Below are 11,154 nucleotides of genomic sequence, written 5' to 3'. Positions count from 1 at the left end.
TTTCCAATGTACAAAATAATAATGAATCTGTACCCTGCCTACAAGATGCATTAATTTAGATAGACAGCACTCAAGGCTTTAAGAGCTGGTACTGCTGAAGGTGGACAGGATGAAAGCAAAGGAGAGTAAACAGAGGAGAGATTTCTAAGTGCCCATGACATTTGTTCAAATACTTTATTTTAATCAGCTTAAAAGGGAAACATAAAGCTGAGCTGCTCCTAGGAAAGGGAATGAAATTGCAAACCAAGTAATGCACTGAGAGCAATTCCAAGGGAGCTGAGAGGCGGCTGCAGCTCTACTGAGGATGGGCTTTTGCTCTTCTGATGATGCTCTTGTCTCCAAATCCTATCTTCACGTTGTCTTGTCTGTGGAGGAGAAGCCACTGCAAAAACCAGGGCCTGAACCACACTGGAAGAGTCTCACGTGCACCAGTTTCACATTTATCTTTGGCAAATGCTTGGGTGGGGGGTCCAAGAGGAATCTGCCCTTCAGGAGAGCATCCAGCGTTTAACGCTCGTGTTCATTTGGTTTAGAAACACCATGAACAGTTGCAGGGAAAAGAAAGAGGAGGGAAAAAAAAAAGGCAGAACTTGAAATATCATCTCAGAAAAGGTGTGAAACTCAGCTTCAATGCTAAAAATTCCCGTTTCCCATTCTCCAGTCTCTTCCACGTGAGCCAGGAGCACACCGAGGAAGGGAGCAGTGAGTAATGTCCTATCTGGATGTACCTTTACCAGAGCAAAACCCTCTGGTGCTGCTATAAAGCAAGACCTGACAAAACATGCTCCAGTTCCCATCTCAACCCCCCCATTCCCCTCAGCCAGGTAGATGCTGGGTTGGCCTGGTGTCTCCATGGCATCAAACAGCAGCACCAAGGGGGATATTTCGGTGGATCTGGGCAAAGTGATGCTTATGGCTTGGTTTCCAAGCAAAGTTGTGATATTCTTCATTTGAAAATAGAAAACCAGGGAGCTGAACAAGGAGGGAGCTGTTTGTGACCACCTCCACTGCAGCAGATTGCAGGGTTAAAACATGTATTTGTTCACCAATGTCATTTACTTCCAGCAGCAAAGAAAAAGGTGAGGCCGAGTTATCACTGGTTTATATTTGTTTTCTTCTTTTTTACATTTATTAGCTCCCAGGGTTGCTTTTATCTGGGAGCTGCCTCTGATAGCATTCAATCCATACAGCATTCCCATGAATATGTAAATATGAGATCTGCATGTGTAAACACACACACATCAATAAAATGGTAATGATGTGTGCATCTATATTTGTGTATATAGAAAAGCAAAATTATCTCCAATTTAGCCAATGCCCTTTATATCTCCTATATTCATAATGTTCCTAAGTACATATAGGCTTTGTATTCATATGAAAACGGCACCTATGAGGAATACAGATAAAAGACTCAGAAGTGTTTCTGGTGGATAATTCATTCCTAATTCCTTAATTTCTGTTTGCTTGCTCCCCAGAGCAGGCAGTGGAAGGTACGTAACTGCATGTGTTTAACCTCCCCATTCAGCTGCTTTCCATGGGGTTTGCGTCAGAAATACCCGAGTTGATAGAGAGGAGCAAGGATTGTCCTCTGATGATGATGCTCTGGTCCTGACCCAGGGCAAAGTTTGGAATTCTGAGTAGGATAAATAAGGTTGCACCAAAGAAGGTAAAAGCTGAGAGGAAGGAAAATATCTCACAGAGACCTTGAGCTGAGTTTTAGTTGAGCACCAGGCTTATGAAGGGAGGCTTACGTGTGCAGAGCCGGGCTTGCCTGGGGCTGCACATAATCTCCACCGGCCCTGGTATAACTAAATAGCCGGGGTCCTTCCCCTTTTCCCAGTTAATCCCAGTTAGTGCTGGACCTTCTCTGGCTGTTACAGATGAAAATCAGACGAGAAAACTCTCCATCCTTGTTAAAAACCGTGGAATTGCCCAAGATCCGGAATTATCTCCCAAAGAGTGATGCCTTTGGGTCACCACGACCTCTGCTGCCACCTCTGCCCGTTCCCTGGGAGGTTTTCGCTGGGGCAGGAGGAAGGAGGAAAGACCCTCCTCCAGAGGCTGGCCCAGATCTTGTAAGCACCAGCAAACGGAGCTCAAAGAGAGCTCAAAAGGCCAAGCGCTGCTCTTGGAAATGGGTACAGGAACCAGGATAATCAGAGGAATTCGTTCAAATGATGCATGAGCAGCACAAGACCAAAGATAAGGATAATGCAGTGCTCCAGCCAGGCTAAACAGGGCGGTTACACCCGGCCCGGGCGGTGCAGGAGCATCCCAAGGGCAGAGAGCGTGGAAGGCGGTTCTGGGTGCGTGTGAACCTGCGCTCTGCGCTGAGCCAGCCGCCCGCTCACAGCCCTCCGCAGCAGCAGCCGCTCTCCGCTGTTCCGTGTCCCAGGCTGCAGGGCACCAATGGGACGCAGTCCGCACCACCGGGATGTCGCCGGCGAGCTGTGGAACCTCGCCTGGCAGGACGGGAAGCTCGGAGCCATCCGCGGGAGCGCTCCCCGGGAGGATTTGAACCCGCGGAGCGGAGGAGGACGCGAGTGCTGCGCACGGCGTGAGCGTCCCCTGCAGGGCCCGTGGCAGAGCGGCCGGGACTGAGCTCGGGAAGTGATGGAGCCGGGGAGCGGTTCCCCGGGACTGTGCGCTCCGAGGCAGGAAACCGGCCCCGCGCATGGCTCCGGAGGGGCCGGCGGCCGTGAGCCCCCTGCGAGCCCCGCTTCCCCTTTCCACGTTTCCCATTCCTGTCCGAAGCATCGAATCCCAGCCTGGTTTGGGTTCGAAGGGACCTTGAAGCTCCTGCAGCTCCAACCCCTGCCACGGGCAGGGACCCCTTCCACTAGAGCAGCTTGCTCCAAGCCCCTGTGTCCAACCTGCCCTTGAACACTGCCAGGGATGGGGCAGCCACAGCTTCTCTGGGCACCCTGTGCCAGCGCCTCAGCACCCTCACAGGGAAGAGCTTCTGCCTAAGAGCTCATCTCAGTCTCCCCTCTGGCAGGTTCAAGCCATTCCCCTTGGCCTGTCCCTACAGGCCCTTGGCCAAAGCCCCTCTCCAGCTTTCCTGGAGCCCCTTTAGGCACTCGAAGGCTGTCACCCGTGGGAAATGCTTTATCATCTGATTTTAATCAGCACAGCCCTGTGAGACCACAAGGCAGAAGGGACCCTGGGCTCACTCACACCTACTCACAAACCGGATTTGAGCCCACCCCAGCTCCAGCACCCAAAGGAGATGCACAGCAGGACCTGCTGGCTCTGCTGGGGGGTCCCTGCAGTGGAGGGGAGTGACAAAGGGACCAGCAAACCCCCTGCATCCTCCCGCTGCCCTCAGCATCCAGCTCCACCTTTCTGCTCCAGGGGCAAGTTTCAGGAATCTTTTACAAACTGCATTTATCAGTGGGAAACACAAAGTTAGTGGTTTCTGCCATGGGCGTATGGTCGTGGATGAGATCACAGTGGCAGATGGTGGCTGGGGAGGAGAGGGGCAGTGAGCAGGGGATCTCCATGGATCCTCCTCCATTGCCCTGGCTTCCCAGCTTCACTGGGACACACAAAAATGTGTATTTTGACTCCATCCCTTCCTGGGCTCAACTGAGCATCTCCCTTACCTACCCAGGACTGGTGCTGGGCCACGATGCCAGCTTTGGCAGGGCAGGACTGGGGAGTGATGCTGGAAAAGAGAAGGAAGAGACCTGAGCAATGCATCAGAGCAGGAGCACTCCTGGGCAGCAGCTCTGCCACTGGGCTCCTCTTTGCCCCTGTATTTTGGGGTCAGTTTTTTCCCTTTCTCTCCCCATTCCTAGGCCAGCTTCGCTGTTCCACACTGCAGGGAATACCCACAGGAAGGGTTTGGGGGGTGCCCCAATGAGGTGTTTTACCCCACACCTTGGTGCTGTCAGCAGGCAAGACCCAAAGATGCACCACTTCACTTACTTAGTGACAGGGGTTAGTGGTGGCCTTGGCAGTCCTGTGGTAGTGGTTGGACTTGATGACCTTAAAGGTCTTTTCCAACCCAGTTAATTCTATGAGATGAAACACCCCAAAACCCAGAGAGAGACACAGAGCCAGGGCATCCCTCCCTCCCCCTGGATGAGCTTCTACCCCAAACCATTCTATGAGTCTATGCAACATCAACACATCCTTTTTTTACCACTGACTTGCCAGCACCAATTTTTAGGCTTTTCCCAAAATTCAACCCCAGAAAAAGTTCAGCCAAAATACTGTTTTTCCACAATTCCCTCTTTGGCAAAACCTCAAACCCTTCCTATGAAGGGGAACGCGTTTTCTGCAGCCAAGAGCACACAGTGGGCCTCAGTGCCACAAGGATGCTCAGTGCCTAATGGATGCTGGAGCTTTGGCTGCCACCACCAGACCTCAGCAGGGCTCCCCGTGTCCCCCTGCACCAGCACAGCCCCTGAAGTTCCAGCTTTCACCCCCAGATCCGCATGGCTCCAGGTATACATGTGGGGATGGATCTCCTCCATAGGGCCCTCTCAGTCGTGTCCACAGGGGCGCGGAGGAGGCAGCCAAGTCCCAGATACAGCCATGGGATGCTCCCGCATCCTCCCGCCGGGTCTGCATCCCCCTCTGAGCTGGGTGCAGAAGTGCCAGGATCGCTTCCCGGGCTCCCCTGGCTCATTTCTCTCTCTGCTGCCCAATATCTCATCATCCCCTCCATGAAATGTAGATTTCCCTTTTAAGAGCTCTCCTAGAATAATATACTTTTTTATTATCGTGACAGTGAGGGCTCCTGTTGCCATGGCTACGTGCCCTTTCCTGGAGCAGGAGCTTCCTGGGGGCTGGAAATTCCACTGCTTTCCCTGATCTCCGGGGTTTAGTTTTGTTATTATTATTACTTTTAATTTGCTGTTTATTCCCATATCGGCTTCTGAAACAACAGGTCACTGATTGCATATGGAGACGTCACCCAGCAGTGAAGGCTTCAGAAACAACCGGCTGCTTTTGGAGGGGGTTTGGTGTGGGGGGGAATCGACCATGCAGCATTGATAACATATAGTATAAGAAAAACATGGAAACTCTGAGAGGGTCTCATCTGTATCTCACCACACTATACATTAAACTCCATTTCTGGCCTCAGGATTGCTGAATGAGTGCTATAAAACCAAGTCCAATTCTATGTGGTTTTCATAGTGTTGATGTGGAACAAACCTGTATCTTCTGGTTGTCAATTCAGCTGGTCCTGAGCCTCTAGAAACCTAATCTGTTTGAGAACGGAGGGAAACTAAATGGGTATATTAAATGGATAGATAGATTAGATAGATAGATAGATAGATAGATAGATAGATAGATAGATAGATAGATAGATAGATAGATAGATAGATAGAGATAGATAGATGATAGATAGATAGATAGATAGATAGATAGATAGATAGATAGATAGATAGATAGATAGATAGATAGATAGATGATAGATAGATAGATGATAGATAGATAGAAGATGGGTAGATAGATAGTAGGTAGGTGGGTAGATGGTAGGTAGGTAAGTAGATAGGTAGATGGATAGGTAGTTAGATGATAGATAGATGATAGATAGATGATAGATAGATGATAGATAGATAGATAGATAGATAGATAGATAGATAGATAGATAGATAGATATAGATAGATATAGATAGATAGATAGATAGATAGATAGATAGAGATAGATATAGATAGATAGATAGATGATAGATAGAGCAACTCAGCTTTTTACTCCAGCATTTCCTTACGCTGCTGTAACATTTGCATCTGCAAAGGCATCACACAAACGTTTGCAAAGGCATCACACATGCCACACATACACAGAGACACCACAGGAACTTTCCCAAGGCACTTCATCCCTTGAGATCATTACAGGTGCAGGACTGGGCTCTGCTTCTGCTGCTCAGGGCTGTCAATGTGCCCTGGGGGTAGCAGGAATATGCCCCTCTTACAGAAAGGGAAACTGAGGCACGGAGCCAGCCCATTCCTGTTCCAGGAGCAGATGAGTAGCAGAGCTGGGATGGAAGCACCTGCCTTTCCTGGCTTCCTGATGAATCTTGCCCCAGTGTGTTCAGTGACAGCATCCATCCCAGGGGCCTCCTTGTTGGACAATCAAGATGTCACCCATGGGCTCGTTTCCCTCCAGCTCATCAGGACCAGAGTTGCTGATGAGACCATTTGCTTCCCTCTCCTTGTACTCCTGGCTTTCTTTGTTCCTTTCTTTTTAACTAAAATAAGTAGCAATCCACCCAAACAGACTCACATCACACAGAAACTCCCAAAAGAGCAAATGCTACAGAAAAGGTCCAAGATTTGCCTACAATTAGGCAAAAGGTTTGCTAATAAAGCGTTAACAGGAAAATTGCTGAAGTGAGATCCAGAGTGGATTTAACAGTTTATCCAAACTCACACCGAAGAGATGCTGATACTTACCTGGTTCAAGGGTTCTGGCTGGGTGGGAGATGGGTTAGATCCTGGGCAACAACTTGTGCATCACCCTTGGTTCTCTGCAGCATCCCAGGTTCAGCAAAGCGATGTGGGGAGGATGGGAACATGGGTGTACATAGCTGTGTTTCACCCTGGAAGCCCCAGGAGGCTGCTGGAGTGACATGGACCCAGGACCCCCTGGATGATGCCAGCAGGAGGGAAGCACAGCCAGAGCACACAGGAGGTCTCTGGAAAGGGATGTGGAGCTCTTGGAGAGTGTGTGATGGCACAGAAAGAAGCGGCTGGGAAAGGGAAATGGGGATGTCCTCACTTGGTAGTGGGAAAGCAGTTAAAAGGTGTTTCTATCCCCACCTAAGCCTTGTGCAGATGCCAGCACTGCCAGAAAGAGACACAAAGAGGTGAGGGCCCAGGGGTGCTCCAAGAGCTGGAGGAAAGGCTCTGGCTGAATTATGGGGTCCCATCTGGGGTCCCTGCTTGCACCAACCAGCCCTGTCCCCCCTGGACAAGCAGATTTCCACCCAAGGATGTGGCTGAGAACCTCCACCACTGGCTGTCTCAGAGCACGTCAGGGGAGAGACTCCTTGAGAACATCACATGTTAAAACAGATCCCACCACCATTTGCTCTACTTCTAGCACAGGGGGGAGAAAAGGGTTATCCATGGCTCATTCCTCCTGCCAGTCGGGCAATTTCACACCACGCTCTGTTGCCAAGGAGATGTCACACTCAGGGTGGAAGGACCAAGCACCCACCAGGCAGGCACAGCACCAGGGAGGCAAGGAGGGAACTAGTGCTTTCCATAATGAAAGGAAAAAGAGGAACATGGGGGGAAGCAGCAGCCCAGAGGGCACAGGGCTAAACAGCAGTTACTGGAGTGAACAGGGGAGCCATGGTGGGTGCAGGACCTGGGGAGCCCCAGAGGTGTTTGGGCTCTCAGCACACCCCAATGTACCGACAGCCTCATGTCCTCACCAGGCCAACACCACTAAATGCTCAGGGCTAAGCTCCCCCAGAGGCCGGGCTGGAACAGCCCATCCCTGCCCAGGGTCGTGCACAGGGACAAGTGCGGAGCCACAGCAAGGAAGGTACCAAAGGATGCATCGAGAGCTCACCTTTTAGGCAAGAGAAAGTGTGGAGCTGTTGGAGAGAGGCCAGAGGAGGCCATGGAGATGCTGCGAGGGTTGGAGCAGCTCTGCTCTGGAGCCAGGCTGAGAGAGCTGGGCTGGGTCAGCCTGGACAAGAGAAGGCTCCTGAAGGGGAGACCTGAGAGCAGCTCCAGTGCCTGAAGGGGCTGCAGGAAAGCTGGAGAGGGGCTTGGGACAAGGGATGTAGGGACAGGCCAAGGGGAATGGCTTTAACCTGCCAGAGGGGAGACTGAGATGAGCTCTTAGGCAGAAGCTCTTCCCTGTGAGGGTGCTGAGGCGCTGGCACAGGGTGCCCAGAGAAGCTGTGGCTGCCCCATCCCTGGCAGTGTTCAAGGGCAGGTTGGACACAGGGGCTTGGAGCAAGCTGCTCTAGTGGAAGGTGTCCGTGCCCGTGGCAGGGGTTGGAGCTGGATGAGCTTTAAGGTCCCTTCCAACCCAAACCAGTCTCCATGATTCTATGAATACAGCCAAGGCTGAATGAGAGAAAACATCCTCATTACTGCCTCGGATCCTTAACATTTAATGTAGCGTCCCCGCTCTGCCCAAGTCAGGTCACTCCTGTTTACCTTCATCAAATGCCAAATACAGTTCCCCACACCCCAGATGGGAGATGTGTGTGGGATCACTGGCACTGCTGTGCCACCCCAGCTCCAGATGAATATTGCCTTTTAATGATAAGCTCTCCAGTACAAATAGTAGCCGGGGCGCTGCGGCTGCGGACGGGGCCCGAGCGCCTCTTACTCAGCAGCTGACTGATTTGATTCCCCTTCCCCGCAGCGTGCTGTCTGCCAGGAAATTTTCATTTGGTCTCTTACTTGAGACCCAATTGTAAATGTCAGCGCTAAACGCTCAGATTTAAGTGCTAGGTTGTCTTGTTTGATTACGGCACTAAAAGGTCAGAGCCGGCTAATGGAAAGTACAAGCAGTATTGGGAGGGAAACAGTGTTCTGCCATGGGTGAGCAAACACCTGGGGACAACGTAATCACTCTTCCTGCAGCATCTCTCTCTTCTCTGGCTCCTTCATTCGGGGCTGTTTTCTAGGTCAGAAGACCTGGAAAAGCCATTTCTGGGGGCAATTTCTGCTGGGGATGCTGACAGCACTGGGGTTCCCCAGGGAGGAAACAGAGAGCTCACCCCAGGCTGGATCATGCCCAAAGGGCAACGGATGGCGTAAGAGCCAGGCTGCTGCCAACCCCACTGCCATCAGCCTCTTCTCTCTATGAACAGCTCAGGCTGGCATCATGTTTTAGTGCCAATGTCTCTGTGCCATTTCCATCCCCAGTTTTCCCCCTTCTGGCAGCTAGCATCCCAAGAACTCCGTAGAAAACAAAGCACAACCTTTTTCCTCTTCCTTTCCCAGTTGCCACCCATTTCCCATCACTTCCAGCACCTTTAAAATCCCCTTTCCCTGAGCTGTTTGAGTCACCATGGCCAAATAAAACTACAGTTGCCTCCAAGTGATTCAGCTGAGGAAATCAGGTTTTTATCTGAGCCCATCACCATCATTCCAGTTCTTTAAGCTGAGTTCATCATATCTGCTTTAAAGACACTTCCAATAATATCAGTCCTTCTACTATGAAAATGCTGATAAAACCCTGATGAGCTGTTATTCCTCCCCAGGGAACAGTGTGATGTGGTCCTAACCAGGAGCAAGCATCACTCGATACAGATGCTGTCCTGCACCAGGAACCAGTCCCTGCTGCTAACCCCAAAACCTTTCCTGGGCAGAGAGATTCAGTGCTGATTCCGGATGTCTGAATACTTCTGGACATTTACACCCATGAAAATTGGGAATTTTAGGAAAACTAAAAATTTTAGGAAAAAATTTGCATGTTTTTTCCCCAAGACTTTGGGGTCTTTGCCCTCCATCCCTCACACCACTGATGCTGGGATGCTTGTACCACCTCTCCAGACATCTTCCCAGGAGTCAAAGATGCTGCTGGGCTTAGGGAGATATCTCCAGGTGCCACGGGCTCCTCTCCGGGAGTCAGTTCTATTCTCTCTTTCTGATGGTTTATGTTACAAGGTCCCACATCACCCACAGAAACATTCTTCACAGGCCCCTTTGCAAGAGCATCTTTGCAGAATGGGTCCCATGAAGCAGAGGATGCTGCCAAAGGGTGATGAAGCTGAGAAACCACCACAAAATGTATGAAGGGGGCGGAAATCCTCACCCCACCACCAGCAGCAAATACAAAGAAAGCAAAGGAAAGGAATATCCAACTCTAAACTGAGCTGTCTTCTCCCTAGGCCAGGCATGGAGTGGGATGCTCTGCCTGAGCTGCGCTGGTAAAGTCACAGCAGTTTGTGGCCTGTAAGATTAATAGGAAATCTGCTCTGGATTGGGAGTGATTCCCTCTTTTATTGGAACAAACCCCAAAGAGTAATGGCTGTAGGGCAGGAAGAGGAAGGTAAATTGCAGTAATAATGTGTTTCCTTGTGCAGACATGCTTTTGATCATAGAAAAAAATACACCATCTGTTTCTAAATTACTTGTATTGATTTAACACTTAGCAATGGGGGGGGGGTCTTTTGCAAATCCATTTGCAAGGGCTCCTGGAAATCTGACAGTTCTGTGCAATAAAAAGTACAGGCTTGTTCATCATCAAAGATCTCTGCTGCCAGCCACGGGGCTCTGCATGGGGAGGAACAGGCTGCACCTGCATGGGCACCTCATCCCCCCGTCTGCAGCACCCTGTCCCACTGAGAGTGGAGAAGCTGAGTGCACGCCACACAAGAACTATTTCCTTATGCCAAATAAGCTGTTGTGCTTTCTCCCTGCTCAAACCACACACACCTCATTGCCCTTGTCACTTTTTTATTGCTTTCACAGAATCACTGACCCCCAGACTGGGGTGGAAGGGACCTTAAAGCCCATCCAGTTCCAACCCCTGCCACGGGCAGGGACACCTTCCACTAGAGCAGCTTGCTCCAAGCCCCTGTGTCCAACCTGCCCTTGAACACTGCCAGGGATGGGGCAGCCACAGCTTCTCTGGGCACCCTGGGCCAGCGCCTCAGCACCCTCACAGGGAAGAGCTTCTGCCTAAGAGCTCATCTCAGTCTCCCCTCTGGCAGGTTAAAGCCATTCCCCTTGGCCCATCACTACATGTCCTTGTAGTATCCTGGGCATCCCCTGCAGTTTATCCAGAGCAGCTGCTGCCACATCACAGCTCCTCACTTTTTGGGTGAGAAAAGGCTTTTTGCTGCCAAGCCCCACATTAACAGGGATGCACCCGGGATAACGGGGGTCATGGTCAATCTGGGATGCACTCAGTAACTACCGGTATTGCCTGCAGACACCATAACCACAGGAGGGCTGCATTCACAGCCTGACCTTTCTAGCAAGGGCTGCTTGTGAAGGGAATAACATTCCAAGGCTCTGCTGCCACCCAGCCAGGCGGCTGCTTCCATTGGGAAAACAGAAAAACACAACTTCTGTGAGTCTGGAAACAATGCCCTCCCCCTCTGCTGAGCATCCCTAAGCACAGGGTATCCAAACCCACCTTGGTATCACCACAGCAGTGCAGGCACCAGCATGTCTCTCTCTGCCACAGGGCTGGGCACTTTAAAAAGACATTTATCC

This window comes from Pezoporus flaviventris, unplaced genomic scaffold, assembly GCF_033815535.1.
Source record: "Pezoporus flaviventris isolate CSIRO_AGI_PZ_B2104156 unplaced genomic scaffold, CSIRO_AGI_Pfla_v1 ptg000213l, whole genome shotgun sequence".
Classification (NCBI taxonomy): domain Eukaryota; kingdom Metazoa; phylum Chordata; class Aves; order Psittaciformes; family Psittacidae; genus Pezoporus; species Pezoporus flaviventris.
The sequence above is the reverse complement of the archived record's forward strand: the minus strand, read 5'-3'. Positions refer to the sequence as shown.